Here is a 21,065-nt window from a genome sequence, read left to right on the forward strand (position 1 = left end):
CTCTACAGGAAATATTGAAAGGGGTCCTCTAAGCAAAGAGAGAGCCTACAAGTGGTAGATCAGAAAGGAACAGAAACAATATACAGTAACAGTCACCTTACAGGCAATACAATGGCACTAAATTCATATCTCTCAATAGTTACCCTGAACGTTAATGGGCTAAATGCCCCAATCAAAAGACACAGGGTATCAGAATGGATAAAAAAACAAAACCCATCTATATGTTGCCTCCAAGAAACTCATTTTAAGCCCGAAGACACCTCCAGATTTAAAGTGAGGGGATGGAAAAGAATTTACCATGCTAATGGACATCAGAAGAAAGCAGGGGTGGCAATCCTTATATCAGATCAATTAGATTTTAAGCCAAAGACTATAATAAGAGATGAGGAAGGACACTATATCATACTCAAAGGGTCTATCCAACAAGAAGATCTAACAATTTTAAATATCTATGCCCCCAACGTGGGAGCAGCCAACTATATAAACCAATTAATAACAAAATCAAAGAAACACATCAACAATAATACAATAATAGTAGGGGACTTTAACACTCCCCTCACTGAAATGGACAGATCATCCAAGCAAAAGATCAGCAAGGAAATAAGGGCCTTAAACGACACACTGGACCAGATGGACATCACAGATATATTCAGAACATTTCATCCCAAAGCAACAGAATATACATTCTTCTCTAGTGCACATGGAACATTCTCCAGAATAGATCACATCCTCGGTCCTAAATCAGGACTCAACCGGTATCAAAAGATTGGGATCATTCCCTGCATATTCTCAGACCACAATGCTCTGAAGCTAGAACTCAACCACAAGAGGAAGTTTGGAAAGAACCCAAATACATGGAGACTAAACAGCATCCTTCTAAAGAATGAATGGGTCAACCGGGAAATTAAAGAAGAATTGAAAAAAATCATGGAAACAAATGATAATGAAAACACAACGGTGCAAAATCTGTGGGACGCAACAAAGGCAGTCCTGAGAGGAAAATATATAGCGGTACAAGCCTTTCTCAAGAAACAAGAAAGGTCTCAGGTACACAGCCTAACCCTACACCTAAAGGAGCTGGAAAAAGAACAAGAAAGAAACCCTAAGCCCAGCAGGAGAAGAGAAATCATAAAGATCAGAGCAGAAATCAATGAAATAGAAACCAAAAAAACAATAGAACAAATCAACGAAACTAGGAGCTGGTTCTTTGAAAGAATTAATAAAATTGATAAACCCCTGGCCAGACTTCTCAAAAAGAAAAGAGAAAGGACCCAAATAAATAAAATCATGAATGAAAGAGGAGAGATTACAACTAACACCAAAGAAATACAAACAATTATAAGAACATACTATGAACAACTCTACGCCAACAAATTTGACAATTTGGAAGAAATGGATGCATTCCTAGAAACATATAAACTACCACAACTGAACCAGGAAGAAATAGAAAGCCTGAACAGACCCATAACCAGTAAGGAGATTGAAACAGTCATTAAAAATCTCCAAACAAACAAAAGCCCAGGGCCAGATGGCTTCCCGGGGGAATTCTACCAAACATTTAAAGAAGAACTAATTCCTATTCTCCTGAAACTGTTCCAAAAAATAGAAGTGGAAGGAAAACTTCCAAACTCATTTTATGAGGCCAACATCACCTTGATCCCAAAACCAGACAAGGATCCCATCAAAAAAGAGAGCTATAGACCAATATCCTTGATGAACACAGATGCGAAAATTCTCACCAAAATACTAGCCAATAGGATTCAACAGTACATTAAAAGGATTATTCACCACGACCAAGTGGGATTTATTCCAGGGCTGCAAGGTTGGTTCAACATCCACAAATCAGTCAATGTGATACAACACATCAATAAAAGAAAGAACAAGAACCATATGATACTCTCAATAGATGCTGAAAAAGCATTTGACAAAGTACAGCATCCCTTCCTGATCAAAACCCTTCAAAGTGTAGGGATAGAGGGCACATACCTCAATATCATCAAAGCCATCTATGAAAAACCCACCGCAAATATCATTCTCAATGGAGAAAAACTGAAAGCTTTTCCGCTAAGGTCAGGAACACGGCAAGGATGTCCATTATCACCACTGCTATTCAACATAGTACTAGAAGTCCTAGCCTCAGCAATCAGACAACAAAAGGAAATTAAAGGCATCCAAATCGGCAAAGAAGAAGTCAAACTATCACTCTTCGCAGATGATATGATACTCTATGTGGAAAACCCAAAAGACTCCACTCCAAAACTGCTAGAACTTGTACAGGAATTCAGTAAAGTGTCAGGATATAAAATCAATGCACAGAAATCAGTTGCATTTCTCTACACCAACAACAAGACAGAAGAAAGAGAAATTAAGGAGTCAATCCCATTTACAATTGCACCCCAGACCATAAGTTAGGAATAAACCTAACCAAAGAGGCTAAGAATCTATACTCAGAAAACTATAAAGTACTCATGAAAGAAATTGAGGAAGACACAAAGAAATGGAAAAATGTTCCATGCTTCTGGATTGGAAGAATAAATATTGTGAAAATGTCTATGCTACCTAAAGCAATCTACACATTTAATGCAATTCCTATCAAAGTACCATCCATTTTTTTCAAAGAAATGGAACAAATAATCCTAAAATTTATATGGAACCAGAAAAGACCTCGAATAGCCACAGGAATATTGAAAAAGAAAGCCAAAGTTGGTGGCATCACAATTCCGGACTTCAAGCTCTATTACAAAGCTGTCATCATCAAGACAGCATGGTATTGGCACAAAAACAGACACATAGATCAATGGAACAGAATAGAGAGCCCAGAAATAGACCCTCAACTCTATGGTCAACTAATCTTCGACAAAGCAGGAAAGAATGTCCAATGGAAAAAAGACAGCCTCTTCAATAAATGGTGCTGGGAAAATTGGACAGCCACATGCAGAAAAATGAAATTGGACCATTTCCTTACACCACACACAAAAATAGACTCAAATGGATTAAGGACCTCAATGTGAGAAAGGAATCCATCAAAATCCTTGAGGAGAACACAGGCAGCAACCTCTTCGACCTCAGCCGCAGCAACATCTTCCTAGGAACATCGCCAAAGGCAAGGAAAGCAAGGGCAAAAATGAACTATTGGGATTTCATCAAGATCAAAAGCTTTTGCACACCAAAGGAAACAGTTAACAAAATCAAAAGACAACTGACAGAATGGGAGAAGATATTTGCAAACGACATATCAGATAAAGGACTAGTGTCCAAAATCTATAAAGAACTTAGCAAATTCAACACCCAAAGAACAAATAATCCAATCAAGAAATGGGCAGAGGACATGAACAGACATTTCTGCAAAGAAGACATCCAGATGGCCAACAGACACATGAAAAAGTGCTCCATATCACTCGGCATCAGGGAAATACAAATCAAAACCACAATGAGATATCACCTCACACCAGTCAGAATGGCTAAAATCAACAGGTCAGGATATGACAGATGCTGGCGAGGATGCGGAGAAAGGGGAACCCTCCTACACTGTTGGTGGGAATGCAAGCTGGTGCAACCACTCTGGAAAACAGCATGGAGGTTCCTCAAAATGTTGAAAATAGAACTGCCCTATGACCCAGCAATTGCACTACTGGGTATTTACCCTAAAGATACAAATGTAGTGATCCAAAGGGGCACGTGCACCCGAATGTTTATAGCAGCAATGTCCACAATAGCCAAACTATGGAAAGAACCTAGATGTCCATCAACAGATGAATGGATAAAGAAGAGGTGGTATATATACACAATGGAATACTATGCAGCCATCAAAAGAAATGAAATCTTGCCATTTGCAACAACATGGATGGAACTAGAGCGTATCATGCTTAGTGAAATAAGTCAAGCGGAGAAAGACAACTATCATATGATCTCCCTGATATGAGGAAGTGGTGATGCAACATGGGGGCTTAAGTGGGTAGGAGAAGAATCCATGAAACAAGATGGGATAGGGAGGGAGACAAACCATAAGTGACTCTTAATCTCACAAAACAAACTGAGGGTTACTGGGGGGAGGGGGGGTTGGGAGAAGGGGGTGGGGTTATGGACATTGGGGAGGGTATGTGCTTTGGTGAGTGCTGTGAAGTGTGTAAACCTGGCGATTCACAGACCTGTATCCCTGGGGATAAAAATATATATTTATAAAAAATAAAAAAATTTATAAATAAATAAATAAATAAAATCTCAAAGAAAAATTAAAAAAAAAAGAATTGTTGAATCACTGTATCATACACTTAAAACTAATATACCACGGTAGGTTAACTATACTGGAATTAAAATTGAAAACTTAATAAAAGCATCAAAAGAAAAAAATACCTTTCAAAAAAGAGGATTTGTAGTTCTAACAAATTGGTTTCTGGTTAATTGGTTCTGTCACTTTAAGGTTAATAATATAATACTTATGAAGCTTTTATCTAGGATAAATAATTTGTGGATATTATTCTTATCACTTTCTCTTTTAAAACAGTACTTTGTAACATTAATTCAGGCAGCATCTTTCTTACAATGATGAAATGGGATAGGTTGTCACAGAGACTTTTGCCTGGTTAAAATAACCTTTGGTCTCTATTTCTTTTTACTGGAGAAAACTTTATAGAAAAAATATAATCTGTTGAAATAACCCTTTTCAAGCACATAAAACTCTTGTCACATGTTGGTGAACAATAAGTGCTAGTTCTTCTCCCTTCCACCACTAAGGTCAAATTTGACAAAACCAAGTCCAAGTTTTCCGCGTGGCCTGTAAAGCCCTACTGATTCGACCTCCTCCCACATCTGCTACTGTCCCCACGCAGCTTCGTGTTCCAGCAACCTGCCTTGTGTCTGGCCCCTGTATACACCGTGCCACACTGCCTCTCCTCTCTGCCTGTAGTCACTCAGTTTCTCTGCTAGGAATGACCTTTCCCCCATCTGTCTCCCTCCTGTCCTGTCAGACTCAGAGCAGGTTATCACCCTCTCAGGGAAAACACTTCCGGTCCTCCCCAGTGTGGGTTAGCTGCTCCATCTTGAAGCTCCAGCCCACCCTTAGGCTGACCTCTTTCAGAGCTCCATGACCTTAGGCACAGGACCTGACCTCTCTTATCACGGCTTCCTCATCTGTAAAATAGAGTAATAATGGTTTCCGCCTCACAGCGTTATCAGGATAATTATTTAAGAGTTATGTTAAGTGCTTAGAATAGTACTTGGACATATTAATTACCCCCTAAGTTCTAGCTGTTATATTTGTTTTACCATAATAAAAATATCTGCACTTATCTGGGTGTCTTTGAATTTTTTTTCTGTCTCTGAGAAGCTAGCGTACTTCCTAGCAAGTGCTCTGTAAATTGAACTAATACTAGTTTTATTATCTACAATGTATATATAAAGCTTTATACCATAGTAGCCAGCAGAGAACAATAGTCCACATTCTGATCTTTCACTTTACATCAAACAGCTTGGCCGTTTTTTTTTTTTTTTAAGGTAGGCTTCATGCCCCCCACAGAGCCCAATACAGGACTTGAACTCACAACCCTGAGCTCAAGAGCTGAGCTGAGATCATGAATAAGATGTTTAACCAACTAAGCCACCAAGGCACCCATGTATTTGCCATTTTTTTTTGTATTTGCCATTTTTAACAGCTAGGCACATGTCTATTTATTTCCTTTATGTTTTATAATTCATATGGTTATAAACACCTTTAGCATTAAGCAATAAGTGTTTCCCTATGGCAGCAAGCAGTTATTTTGTCAAAACTTATAAATACCTTTACAACACTTGAGGGGGATCACCACACTGATCTCTAAAGAGACCACGCTAATACACAATTTCTCGTGAAACTATTTCTTTCCAGTCATCATGGGATTTTATCACTAGTTTTTTTTTTTTACTTTAATGGGGATATAATAGTATCTCTGAGTTGTTTTTATTTGTCTGTTTTTAATCACTAACAAGGATGGACATTTAGCACGTGATAAGATGCTGTATCTTTCCCATCAGCAACAAAGCATCTACTCATTTTTTACTACATTCAAAGTGGAATCCAAATTGTAACCATATATATATACATACACGCACACATACAAGCATATATATTTACATTTAAATATATAAAATATATAAAATTTATATATACATATTTTACATATATTTAAAGATTTTATTTATTTATTTGAAAGAGAGCATGAGCAGGGGGAGGGACAGAGGAAGAGGGAGAAGCACACTCCTTGCTGAGCAGGGAGCCGGCGCTGGGGCTCCATCCCAGGACCATGAGATCGTGACCTGAGCCAAAGGCTGACACTTAACTGACTGAGCCACCCAGGTGCTCAGTGATATATTTCTATAAAATCTTTATACTTCTTCAGAAATAAAATTCCCCAACCTATGTTTTTCCTTTTTAACATGTATTTACAACGTCTTTTGCTACCATAGAATTTTATACGTGAACAATCTCCCAGAGCCAGGCAATAGTGACATTCGAGCTGCCCCATCAGAGTCTTGGGTAGTATTCAATTATGCTAATTTTTTTACTTCAATCTCCTTTGTTTGAAGGGTTGTATTTAAATAGTTTATTCTTTGGCTTATTGAAGGTCCATTCTATGGTATAACTCCAAGTTTATTCTTCTCCCTACTGAGATCCAATTTCTACAAAGCAGATTGAATAGCAATTCTTTCTCCTGCTGTGATACAGTTTCTAGCATGTTATAAATTCTATACAATTTTGATTTTCTGAAATTTCCCTTCTATTGCACTAACAAATCTTTTAAATTGCACATTATGTGGCTTCAATCAGTTACTATTTTTATTAATGTTTTAATTTTAAATCCAGTAGAGCTAACATACAGTGATACATTAATTTCAGGTGTACAATATAGTGATTCAACAGGCCTATACATTACTCAGTGCTCATCACAATACGTGCATTCTTAATCCCCTTCACCTCTTTCACCCATCCCCCAGCCACCTCCCCTCTGGTAACCATTGATTCTCCATAGTTAAGAGTCGCTTAGTTTGACTCTTTCTTTTTTCCCCTTTGCTTATTTGTTTTGTTTCTTAAATTTCATACATATGAGTGAAACTGTATGGTATTTGTCTTTCTCTGACTGGCTTATTTTGCTTAGCATTATGCTCTCTAGCTCCAACCATGTCATTACAAATGATGAGATTTCATTCTTTTCATGGCCGAGTAATATTCCACCATATATATACACACCACATCTTCTTTATCCATTCATCCATTGATGGACCCATGGGCTGCTTCCATATCTTGGCTATTGTAACTAATACTGCAATATGCGTTGGGGTGCATGTATTCCTTTAAATTAGTGGTTTTGTACTCTTTGGGTAAATATCCGGTAGTGTGGTTACTAGATCACTGGAGAGTTCTATCATTAACCTTTTGAGGAAACTCCATACTCTTTTCCACAGTGGCTGTATCAGTTGGTACTCCTACCAATAGTGTACAAGGGTTCATATTTCTCCACATCCTCTCCAACACCTATTGTTGATTTTAACCATTCTGATAGGCATGAGGTGATATCTCATTGTAGTTTTGATTTGCATTCCCCAAATTACAAGTGATGAGCATTTTTTCATGTGTCTGTTGGCCACCTACAGATTTTCTTTGGGAAAATGTCTGTTCATGTTTACTGCCCATTTTTAAATTAGATTATTTTGTTTTGGGCTGCTGAGTTATATCAGTTCTTTATATATTTTGGATACTGACCCTTTATCAGAATGTCAGTTTGCAAATATCTTCTCCCACTCAGTAGTAGACTGTCTTTTAGTTTTGTTCATTGTTTCCTTTGCTGTGCAGAAGATTTTTATTTTGATGTAGTCCCAAGAGTTTACTTTTGCCTTTGTTTCCCTTGCCTCAGGAGATATACCTAGAAAAAAATGTTGCTATGGCTAATGACATAGAAATTACTGCCTGTATTCTCTTCTAGCATTTTGATGGTTTCCTGTTTCACATTTCGGTCTTTCATCCATTTTGAGTTTATTTTTGTGCATGATGAAAGAAAGTGGTCCAGTTTCATTCTTTTGCATGTAGCTGTCCAGTTTTCCCAAAACCATTTGTTAAAGAAACTGTCTTTTTACCATTGCATATTCTCTCCTGCTTTATTGATGATCAGTTGACCATATAGTTATGGGTTCATTTCTGGGTTTTCTATTCTCTTCCATTGATCTATGTGCCAATTTTTGTGCCAGTACCATACTGTTTTGATTACTACAGCTTTGTCATTCAACTTGAAATCTGGAATTATGATGCCTTCATCTTTGCTTTCCTTTCTCAAGACTGTTTTGGATATTTGGAGTCTTCTGTGGTTCCCTACAAATTTTAGGATTGTTTGTTCTAGTTATTTGGAAAATGCTGGAATTTTGATAGGGATTATATTACATCTATAGATTGCTTTGGATATTATGGACATTTTAACAATATTTGTTCTTCCAGTCCATGAACAGGGACTATCTTTCCACTTGTTTGTGTCATCGTCAATATCTTTCATCAATGTTTAAAAATTTTCAGAGTACAGGTCTTTCACCTCTGGGTTATGTTTATCCCTAAGTAGTTTATTATCTTTGGTGCAATTGTAAATGGGATTGCTTTCTTAATTCTCTTTCTGTTGTTTCATTATTAGTATACAAAAATGCCACAGATTTTTGCATCCTGCAACTTACTGAATTCATTTATTGGTTCTAGCAGTTTTTTGGTGGAGACTTTAGAATTTTCTATGTATAGTATCTGTTAACCGCAAACGGTGAAAGTTTTATTTCTTCCTTACCAATATGGATCCCTTTTATTCCTTCCCCTTGTCTGATTGCTATGGCTTAGACTACCAGTACATTGTTAAGTAATAGTAGTGAGAATGGACATCCCTGTCTTGTTTCTGATGTTAGAGACATGCTCTCATTTTTTCCCCATTGAGTATGATGTTATCTGTGGGTTTTTTTTATATAATGCCTTTATTATGTTGAGGTGTGTTCCCTCTAATCCTACCTTGTTGAGAGTTCTTATAATGAATTGATGTTATACTTTGTCAAATGTTCTTTCTGCATCTATGAAACAATCATATGGTTTTTATCCCTTCTTTTATTGATGTGATGTAGCATATTGATTGACTTGCGAATATTGAACCACCCTTGCATCCCAGGGATAAATCCCAGCTGATTGTGATGAGTGGATTTTGTTGAGGATTTCTGAATCTATGTTCATCAGAGATATTGGCCTATAGTTCCCTTTTTTGCAGTGCCTTTATCTGGTTTTAATGTCAGGCTAATACTGGCTTCATAGAATGAATTAGGAAGTTTTCCTTCCTTTTTTATTTTGTGGAATATATTGAAAAGAATAGATATTAGCTTTTCTTTGAATGTTTGGTAGAATTCACCTGTGAAGCCACCTAGCCAAGGACATGGACTTATTTTCTGGGATTTTTTGATTTCTGATTTGATATCACTGCTGGTAATTGATCTGTTCAAGTTTTCTATTTCTTCCTGTTTCAGTTTTGTGAGGTAAGATGATTCTAGGAAATTACCTATCTCTTCTAGATTGCCCAATTTGTTGGCATATAATTTTTCATAATATTCTTTTATAATCCTTTGTATTTCTCTAGTGTTGGTTGTCATTTCTCCTCTTTCATTTCTGATTTTATTTGAGTTCTCTTTCTCTCTCTCATTTTGATTTTGATTTTTGATTTTTTTTTAATGAGTCAGGCTAAAGGTTTATTGATTTTATTGATCCTTTCAAACAACCAGATGTTGGTTTCATCGATCTGTTCTATTGTTGTTTTGGTTTCTATTTGGTTTCTTTCCAATCACTGTTATTTTGTAACATGCATCAGGATAAGAGGAATGTTATTACCTATCTAAAATAGTTTTGATGTTTTTGCCCTCACTTCTTCTTCACGAGTGGAGAAGTAAGGGCAAGGAGAGCCAAAATGGTCAGGGAACCTTACCTTTCTTTCCCATCTGCAGAATTTGGATGCCTGTGATGGTGTACGGCAGACCTCAGCAACTGACTGCCTTACCTGACCTACAGGTAAGAGGATGGAGCTAGTGTGTCAGTGTATCACAGAGTTTCAGCTTGGGAAGATGAAAACATTCTGGAAATGGACAATGGTGAGGGTTGTACAACAATGTGAGTATAGTTAATACTACCTAGTTGTACAGTTAAAATGCTAAAATGATGGGGTGCCTGGGTGGCTCAGTCAGTTAAGCATCTGACTCTTGATTTTAACTCAGGTCATGATCTTAGGAGAACTCAATGGGGAGCCTGCTTCTCTCTCTCTTCCTCTCCCTCCCCCCTCACTCAGGTGCACAGGCACACATGCACACACACACACACACACACACACATGCTCTCTCTCAAGATAAACCTTTTAAAAAATAAATAAGATCTTTTAAAAAATAAATAAGATCTTTTAAAAAACACTAAAATGGTGCTGTGAAATGTGTAAATCTGGTGAGTCACAGACCTGTACCCCTGGGGATAAAAACACCTTATATGATTATTAAGAGATTTAAAAAAAAAAAAACACTAAAATGCTAAGTATGTTATGTATATTCTACCAAAACAAAAACTTTTTAAAGGAATTATAAACATAAGGAGTAAGGGATGAGATGAAAAATATTTCTTTTTTTTTTCAAGATTTTATTTATTTATTTGACAGACAGAAATCACAAGTAGGCAGAGAGGCAGGCACAGAGAGGCGGGGAGGCAGGTTCCCTGCCAAGCAGAGAGCCCTATGAGGGGCTCCATCCCAGGACCCGGGGATCATGACCCGAGCCGAAGGCAGAGGCTTTAACCCACTGAGCTTCCCAGATGCCCCAACATGAAAAATATGTCTTATATAAAAAAGCATAATGTAAAATTATTTCTATAATATCATTGAAAGAATGTAAAATTTAGGCAAATGAAAAAGGATTAGAAAGGATCATGGATAATTAAAGGTACAATATTTTAGGACCATGGGATTATGTATGAATATCTTCTTTCTTTAATTTAAAATTTTAATAATGTTGGCACAATGTTTTTTATTTCATTTAACATAAAAGTGACTATCCTCTTACTCCTCTCCCCTAAATGCTGAATTTGAATAAAGGAATGTATATAAATAAGCTTAAAAGTACTCAGAAACACCTCCTTCTGCCATGAGGGCTCAAGTCAGTCTGGAACAAGCCTGGAAATGCTTGACGAGGAACAGAAAAAAATTCTCACTTGGGCAAGTCCCTGGTCTATTCTCACTGTTGAGTTCTGCGTAATAGAATGACTTTCTATAACTCTTCTTTACCTGGTATTTGCCAGAGCATACTAAAAATCACCTTGGCAAATTACTTCCTCTATCAGGAGCAGAATCAATCAGAATGGATGCCTCCAGGGGTCCTGGTATTTATGACCCTAGATCTTTCCTTGGGTTACTTGTGCCAAGTAGGGTGGGAAGTAGCTATAGCACATTATATATAGTTCAAGGAAAGAAATGAACCTTATGTGACCACTTAGTACTGACCACATGCCAGATTCTGGACGAGGCATTTGGGTGAGTATTTTAGTCTACTCTCAGAGCAAAGATAGGTATCTTTATTTCTATTTCAAAGGTGAGAAACTTGAGGTTTAAAGGATTAAGGAACTTGCTAGTGGCTTACAATTCTGGCAATATGAAGAAAGAGGTAAACTACCTGAAAGTCCTCCACTCGTACACCCTGGAAATGTTATATATATTTATGACCAGAAAGATAACATTTTTTTTAAGATTTTATTTATTTATCAGAGAGAGAGAGGGCGAGAGAGCAAGCACAGACAGACAGAATGGCAGGCAGAGGCAGAGAGAGAAGCAGGCTCCCTGCAGAGCAAGGAGCCCTATGTGGGACTCGATCCCAGGACGCCGGGATCACGACCTGAGCCGAAGGCAGCCGCTCAACCAACTGAGCCACCAAGGCGTCCCCAGAAAGATAACATTTTAAAAGCATAGATGAATTCACAAAAAAAGGGAAGAAATAGACAAACATCAGCAACAAGAGGAAGGTATGAAGGAGAGTAGTGAGAAGAGTAAGTACTAGAACAGAGTCTGTGGCTTCCTGAGGAAAATGCTAGAACCCAGTAACTTAGGCATTGGGATTTTACCACCTTGTGAGAAATGAAGATGAGTTCTTGGTCCTGCAAAGAATAGAAGTTAGAACTGAGGCCCATACACACAGCCAGGGTCATCTACAAGCAGAAGCTCAGTAAAAGGGTAAACTAGGAAAAAATAATAATAATCCATCCACCAGCACCAAATGACAACAAAGAATGTCCCTGTTTTTGCTTGGAATCTAAGTAAGGAGGGGAAAAAAAAAGAGAGAAAATAGTTTTAGTTGAGAATATGAAAACCTGGAGCTTTATTTCATGAGGACATGCATTTCATCTTCTCTTGGTTATTTCTTTTTGGTTACTCTCATGGTCTCAGAAACTCCAGGCCAAGAAACTCTTCTAATAATTGATCCCAAGCCAGTAACATCTCACTTAATTCTGAGAGAATTAAATGGAAAACTTCTCTGGCAGGAGGCCAATCCAGGCCACAAAGATTTATCTCAGAAAAAACAAGCAAGTCTAGTCAGTGATGAGCTCACAATCACAGTTTTAAAAGTACATAAGGGGACACCTGGGTGGCTCAGTGGGTTAAGCCGCTGCCTTCGGCTCAGGTCATGCTCTCAGGGTCCTGGGATCGAGTCCCGCATCCGGCTCTCTGCTCGGCGGGGAGCCTGCTTCCTCCTCTCTCTCTCTGCCTGCCTCGATGCCTACTTGTGATCTCTCTCTGTCAAATAAATAAATAAAATCTTTAAAAAAAAAAAGTACATAAGGTGGATGGAACTAAAGTATATCATGCTAAGTGAAATAATTCAGTCAGAGAAAGACAAATATATGATTTCACTCAGATGTGGAATTTAAGAAACAAAAAAGATATTGGGAAGGGGGGAAAAAAGGAGAGAGGGAAGCAAACCTTAAGGGACTTTTAACTACAGAGAGCAAACTGAGGGTTGCTGGAGGAAGGTGGGTGGAGTTGGGCTAAATGGGTGATGGGGATTAAGGAAGACATTTGTGATGAACGCTGTGTGTGATACTCAAGTGATGAATCATGAAATTCTACTCTTGAAACCAACATTACACTGTATGTTAGCTAACTAGTATTTAAATTAAAATTGGAAGAAAAAATAATTTTTAGTATGCCAATAATTCTAATAAACTTCTAATAAAAACATATTTGTAGGGATGTCTGGGTGGTTCCATCAGTTAAGCATTTGACTCTTGATTTTGACTCTGCCAATGATCTCAGGGTCATGAGATGGAACCTCTCATCAGACTCTGCACTGGCCTGGAGCCTCCTTAAGATTCTCTCTTCCTCTCCCCTTGCTCCTCCCCCCCAACTCTTGCATGCACTCCCACACTCTCCCTCTCTCAAAAAATATAAAATAATAGAGACACCTGGGTGGCACAGTACAGTGAGCATCTGACTCTTGGTTTCATCTCAGGTCGTGATCTCAGGGTCTTAAGATCGAGCTCCATCTCAGGTCAGGCTCTACGTGGAGTCCGCTTGAAGATTCTTTCTCTCTGCCCCTCCCCTGCTCTCTTATCTCTCTAAGAGAAATGAATAAATCTTTTAAAAAACTTGTAACAAAAAGTAATAAAATATAAAAACATGTAAGGAAAAAAAGATCACCAAGTGCACAAGTCAGCAGACACAGTAAATACCAGGATTTGAGCCCTAAAAACTTGAGACAATGGAATTGAAACCTAAGAGATATGACATAGTATATTTAAATTGATGAATGAAGAAATAAACCCAAAGAAACGGGTGTCACTATGAAAAACAATGAGTAGATATCTTAAAGTAGAATTTCTAGAAATAAAAAAATGAAAAATATAAAAATAAAAAAAAATAAAATACAATTTTATTGTGAATTGTGAATCGTGGATGGGCCAAATAGCTTATTAGACATCTGAAAAGAGAACAAGTCAGCTGGACGGTAGATATGATCCATCCCCTGAGAGGGGCCATTGCTTGTGCACAGGGAAGGTGATCCTCATTCTGCAGGCCCAGCAGACCATGGGGCCTGACTAGCACCACCAAGCCTGAATGAAAACCCATGTTCATGTTCATGTGTTGTTAATGAAGATGTTAATGTTGTTAATGAAGAACATCAACTTGGCTCTAGTTTGGGGCCATTGGGTTACTAGAGAAGTTTTGGATATTGCACTAAGAGTTTTCATTCTATCGGGCTCACTAATTTGCTGGGTGGATTTATTGCTTGAAATTGGGACAATTATTAATCACCTTGGGAAAATGTTCTTGATACCCTTGCTGGTGAAATCCCTATCAACATCCTATATATTAGTTTGACCTCTGCATATCTTACTCCAGTTTCACTTATTTATATGATAATTTCAAAGATGTAATATTGGTTGCTACCATTTTTATGTCAGATATTGCATTCTTCCAACTCTGAGAACACTTTCTAAGTATTTCAATCCTTGCTGTGTCACTGCTAAATGAAAACCAACATGCATCATTAAAGTAAACACGGCAGTCCAGTTAATCTTGGCGGTTTCTTTGGCAGCTCTGGTTTTCAATTATGCTGACAGTATTTATCTTCAGATACTGTGGTGTTTCATATTTTGCAACACAGCTGCCTCAGCTTATAGTTACCATCATGCCCAGAATGCTGGTCAGGGGAAAAATGTAGATCAAAGCCATCCATCATCATTAGGAAGGAAGTGGTATGCACCCCTGGCCCCAGGCCCACTTGGTAATCTACAGGAATTTGCCATTTTAGTGTTCAGCCTGAAAAAGGACCTGTCAGAACAAACCATGTCATCAAAATTAAAGTACTGCATATTGAAAATAAGCTTCATCATGACGATGTGCAGAATTTTCATGTATTTTTTTAAAGATTTCATTTATTTATTTGACAGAGAGAGGGAACACAAGCAGCGGGAGCAGGAGAGGTGACGCAGTCTTCCTGCTGAACAGGGAGCTCAATGTGGGGCTCAATCCCAGGACCCTGGGATCATGAACTGAGCCAAAGGCAGATGCTTAACAACTAAGCCACCCAGGCACCCTTCATGTATTCTTTTTTAAAGATTTTATTCATTTATTTGAGGGTGGGGGTAGAGAGACAGAGATCACAAGCATGCGGGAGGTATAGAGAGAGAAGCAGACTCCCTGTTGATCAGGGAGCCGGATGAGGAACTTGATCCCAGGACCCTGGGATCATGACCTGAGCCAAAGACAGAAGCTTGACCAACTGAGCTACCCAGGCACATGTGATGGGTTTTTAAATGCAAATAGAACTGAGCATGGCATTTTATTTTGGGAATCTTTTTTTTTTTTAAGATTTTATTTATTTATTTGAGAGAGAGAGTGTGAGAGAGAGGATGATGAGCATGAGAAGTGGGAGGGTCAGAGGGAGAAGCAGACTCCCTGCGGGACTTGATTCTGGGACTCCAGGATCATGACCTGAGCCGAAGGCAGTCGCTTAACCGAGTCACCCAGGTGTCCCTATTTTGGGAATCTTGATTAATTTACAAAATTACAATTATTCCAGTTACTATCAATCATTTTTAAATACATTTTTAAAAACCGTCCAGAATATAGAAACTGAAATCATCACTTCTTCTAAAATAGAATTTAGATGAGTCACAAAGCATAAGGGAATTTTTTTAAAAAAGATTTTATTTATTTGATAGCGAGAGAGACAGCAAGAGGGAACACAAGCAGGGGGAGTGGGAGAGGGAGAAGCAGGCTTCCCATTGTGCAGGGAGCCTGATGCGTGGCTCAGTCCAAGGACCCTGGGATCATGACCCCAGCCGAAGACAGACACCTAACAACTGAGCCACACAGGTGCCCCAGCACTAGGAATTTTGTGTGTTTAAATACATATCTTATGCAACCTGGCTGAAGAGTTTTGCATTTGATTTTTAGATTTGTGGACATTAGTAGTTCATGTGATTAATATCTAATTGCTTAGGATAATGACAGAATAAAGTAAGTTTAGCTATGGATAAAGAAAAGTTATAAAGAGATTTAAAATGCAGAAAATTTAGAAAATAATAAATAAGATCAAACACAAAATAGAAGCTGTTGAAGTTTACATTCAAGAAAATCTTCCAACTCTCGGTGCCTAATGGTTTATGTATTGGGATAAGAAATAACACAGATAGTAGGAATATGACAACATGTCCATTATCCTTTGTTGTTTAGGAGGTGGTGTTTTACATCATGCCTTAATGTTGTGTCTCTTACATAGAGATGTTTGCATTACATTGAAATTTGTACTCATGTGATATCAAAATAATATGAAATTATATATTTTTAAAAGTTTTTTAAAGTTTTTAAAATGTTATTTTATTTAAATTCATTTAATTAATGTATGGTATATAATTAGTTTCAGAGGTAGAGTTCAGTGATTCATCAGATGTATATAACACCTAGTTCTTATAACATTATGTGCCTTCCTTAATGCCCATCCCTACAGCAACCCTCCCTTCCAGCAACCCTCAGTTTGTTTCCTATAGTTGAGAGGATCTTAAGGTTTGCCTCCCTCTTTGATTTTGTCTTATTTTTCTTTCCCTTTGCCTATGACCCTTTATTTTAAAAGGGTCTGAAGAGTCTTTTTCTTTTTTGCCAGTAGGTTAAAGGAATAAGAGAACTGGAAATAAAAATTAATAAGAGGCAATGCAAAGAGATAATGAAATGAACTATATGAAAGAATGTTTGGGATAGAGAGGTAAGGTCTGATATATATCTAGTAAATGTTCTGGAAGGAAAGAAATAAAGATATTTGAATTATAATAGTTGAAGTTTTCCAGAATTAATGAAAGACATAATTCCACAGAAAAGAGCACCACATATCCAAACAGAATTTTAGAAATCCGTATCTTGGCATACTGTATTGAAACTGAGAGTAGGCACTTAGACACGAACTGGAGGCAAGGGTGGTGATAAATAGGTTATACATTGGAAGCCTGGGGGCACGGCATCCTGACTCTGTGGCTCACAACATCCTGACATTGTGGCTTCCAGCATCCCCAGGCTGACAGATCAAGAGCAACAGGTATAGAACGTGGGCTCTCCTCTAACACCTCTGCCCCAGGGTAACCTCTAGGCTCATTACAATTCATTTGCATTGCCATTCCGCTTCTCCATGGAAAAATGCTGCCATAATGGTTCTGGTACAAACCTTGAGAAGTCAAAAACTCCCCCTCCTGAGTGGGAGGAGCACCCCCTGCCAAATGATTGGAAGAGTCTCCATTAGAGATCAGCCTGTCCATGATCCAAGACCCCACTTACACACAAAGGAAAAAACCTTGTAGCTTTAGTGCAATTACCACCTCTGGGCCTGCCCATTCTCACATCTGTCCTAAAGAAATTGCTTTGTGCTTGCCTCATTCCTGCTGACTGTCTTTCTTCTAGCATGGATCTTCATGTAAATCTTTCATGGGAAATTGAAGAATTGAGACCTCCATTCATACAACACAAAATCTCCAACTAGTAACAGAAATCCTGGAACATCAAAGATATAAAGAAAACTCCAAAAGTAGCCAGGGAGAACAGACAGATCACCACGAATGGTAATTAGACTAACAGCATGCTTCCCAGTAGCATCAATAGACTCTAGAAAAATGTCTCCAAAATATTGAGAGAAAATAGCTATTAACTTAGAATACTAGTCCCAGCTAAACTATCACATAAGGATAAAGACATTTTCAGACAAATAAGAACTATTAACATATGTACTTCAGCAATAAAGAAATTGAATCCAGATGGAAGGAATGAGATGTAAGAAGCAAAATAAAAGGAAAAAAAAGGAAAATTGGAACAGGCAGTTTTGAATGAAATGTTATCAACAATAATAATTAATTTGGTGGTTTTTTAAATATGGCACTAAAATACTAATAAACAATAACACAAAATGGGAGGGAGGAATCAGTTAAAGCCACTTAGTGTCCCTGTATTATTCAAGACAAAAGAAAAGATACTGTAGAATTTGTTTAGTACGCATATTAAAATTTTAAGGGTGGCTGCTGAAAGATATTAAATATAATATTAAATATAATTTAATATAATATTAAATATTATATGACAATTAAAATTAACAAACCAAATATGTCAACAGGATAAAGTCCCAAACATAATGTTGTGTTAAAAAAAAAAAAAGAGAGAGAGCTAAAAGAATATTGCAATATTGCAAAATTTATGCATAATTTTAAATACCTCAAATTATAATGTAGATAGCTTCTTCCATTTATAAATGTAAATCACCCATGGAGATTTATATAGTAAAATTATAAAAATAAGCATGGGAAAAATATGCAGAAACTTTGAGATAGTGGCTTGGGAAGCAGTACAGTTAGGGAAAAGGAATGAATGAGCTTTCACTATTTTTTTAATGTTTTGATTCTTTAAAAAAAATTTAAACCAGAGCACCTGGGTGGCTCAGTCAGTTAAGTGTCCAACTCCTAATTTCAGCTCAGGTCATGATCTCAGGGTCATGGGATCAAGCCCCATGTTGGTCTCTACATTCAGAGGGGAGCCTGCTCGAGATTCTCTCTCTCCCTCTCCCTGCTCACGGTGCTCTCTCACGCTCAAATTAAAAAAAAAAATTAAACTAAACATGGCAGACCATTAATAGCTATTTTATTTTCATAGGAGGTTGGTTATGTCTATCATTTCTCTACTTTTCTCAATGTTTGAAATATTTCCCAATTTAAAATAAAAGTGTTTCAATAAAATCTTGTTAGTTTCCACTCCTGGGTCTATATCCAAAGGAATAGAAAGCAGAGACAAACGGATACTTGTACATCAATGTTCATTGCAGTTTTACTCACAATAGCTAAGAGGTGTAAACAACCCACGTGTCCACCAAAAGACGAATGAATAAGCAAAATGTAGTGTATGAGTACAACAAACTATTTAAAAAAATGAAGTTCTGATACATACTGCAATGTGGGTAAAACTTGAAACTATTATGCTAAGTGAAATAAGTCAGATGCAAAAGGACAAATACTGTATAATTCATTTATATGAAATACCTAGAATAGGCAAATTCATTAAAGCAAAAATTAGATTAAAGGTTACCAAAGCTTGAAGGAGAGGGAATGGGAAGTTACTACTTAATAGATTTAAGTTTGTATTTGGGGTAATGAAAATCTTTGGGAAATAATGGTTATGGTTGCATACATTGTAAATATAATTAATGCCACTGAATTGTACACTTAAAAATGGTTAAAGTAGCAAATTTTGTTATATCTAATTACCATAAATTTTAGAAAATAATGTAATATGTCAAAAACCATTGAACAGTTTTATTTGCATATGTATATATATATTTAAAGATTTTAATTATTTGAGAGAGAGAGATAGCAAGAGAAAGCATGAGCAGGGTGGAGAAGGAGGAAGCAGACTCCCCGCTGAGCACAGAGCCCCACAAGGGCTGGATCCCAGGACCTTAGGATTAAGACCTAAGTCTAAGGCAGATGCCTAACCGACTGAGCCACCAGGATGCCCTTTGTGTGTTATTGAAGACATGTATTAACATGTACTTGCTATGTGTTGACTTTTTTGAAAAATATCAAGCTATAAGCTTTTATTGCAAATTTAAAAATGAGGTTCTTAAAACATCAACTTGACCAAATATGAAACAATTAAAAAATCTCTAAAGGTGTATTGAGAAAAACCAGGCTTTCAAACACACAGGTCATTACCAAAAAGAGAGGTCTTAGGTAAAACTAGGAAAAGCACTGGGGCATAGACAGCGCAGGTCGTTCTAGTCATCTGGTCAACAGAAAAGGCACACACTTGAGGTCTGGGCTCCAACCTTCCATTTTTTTTTTTAAAGATTTTATTTTAACTGCCTTCAGCTCAGGGCGTGATCCTGGAGTCCCGGGATCGAGTCCCACATCAGGCTCCCAGCTCCATGGGGAGTCTGCTTCGCTCTCTGACCTTCTCCTCGCTCGTGCTCTCTCTCACTGTCTCTCTCTCTCTCAAATAAATAAATAAAATCTTTTAAAAAAAAAAAGATTTTATTTTATTTATTTTTTTATTTATTCATTATTTGACAGAGAGACAGCGAGAGAGGGAACACCAGCAGGCAGGGTGGGAGAGGGAGAAGCAGGCTTCCCAGGGAGCAGGGAGCCAATGCAGGGCGAGATCCCAGAATCACGACCTGAGCCGAAGGCAGAAACTTAATGTCTGAGCCACCCATGTGCCCCTTTCACTCATTTCTTATTGCTGGAATGTCATAGTCATTTCTTCTGGTAGGAGGATGAAAGACCCCTGTGGAGAAGGCCAGCCGGCATTTACTCTGTCCTGCCCTCTGGAGCGGCCGAATTTTCAGCGGGTGGATGGACTGCTTTGGTGTCCATGCCATCTTGCGGTTTCAGGTTTTCTGGGCATCTGCCTTCATTTTTGCAGGAGCAGCACTGTCGACACTGGGTCTCATCTCTGATTCCCCATGTTTTCATTGCTTGTCCTCTTTGGGCAGTTTCTGGCGTGGAGGGCCCTTGAGAATCACTGTCTGTAACCCCGTCAGTATATGGTCTCACTGGTTTATCTTGCTCTCCTGCACCCTGCTTGTCAGCCCCCTCCATCCCTTCCCCAGCAAGGGAGAGGTGGAGTGCAGGGGTTGATGCAGGTGGGATCGGTAGCCTGGGCAGGGTGGATGCGGTCGGGCCTCGCCTTGGGGAGCACTCTCCCACCCCTCATTCTTTCCCCACTCTCTTCATCCTGGTACTTCTGCGGAAGGACCCCTGCGCTATGGCTAGGAGGGGCTCCTCTGCATATTTCCTGCCTTGTACTGGGACACCAACAAGGTCCTCTGAGGACATCAAGCCCCACAGTTCCTGCAACCTCTCCCCCACACAGTTACTTCCGGGGTCCTTCTTCTTTACGGCAGTCTGACATGCAGAGACATCTTCCTTGGTATCATTCCTGTTGATGAAACCGTAACTGTTTGTTGCATGGAACCATTTTGCTGTTTCCACAATCTTCCTCATGGTGACATTCTTGTCCCCGCCGGCAGGTGCC

At 38.2% G+C, this 21,065-nt stretch overlaps 1 pseudogene; it reads left to right on the forward strand.

The window, feature by feature from the left end:
* Positions 1-14,162: 14,162 nt before the first annotated feature.
* On the forward strand, positions 14,163-17,532 carry LOC122913477 (annotated as a pseudogene).
* The last annotated feature ends 3,533 nt before the right edge of the window (positions 17,533-21,065 follow it).

This window comes from Neovison vison, chromosome 7 (genome assembly GCF_020171115.1).
Source record: "Neovison vison isolate M4711 chromosome 7, ASM_NN_V1, whole genome shotgun sequence".
NCBI classification, from domain to species: Eukaryota; Metazoa; Chordata; class Mammalia; order Carnivora; family Mustelidae; genus Neogale; species Neogale vison.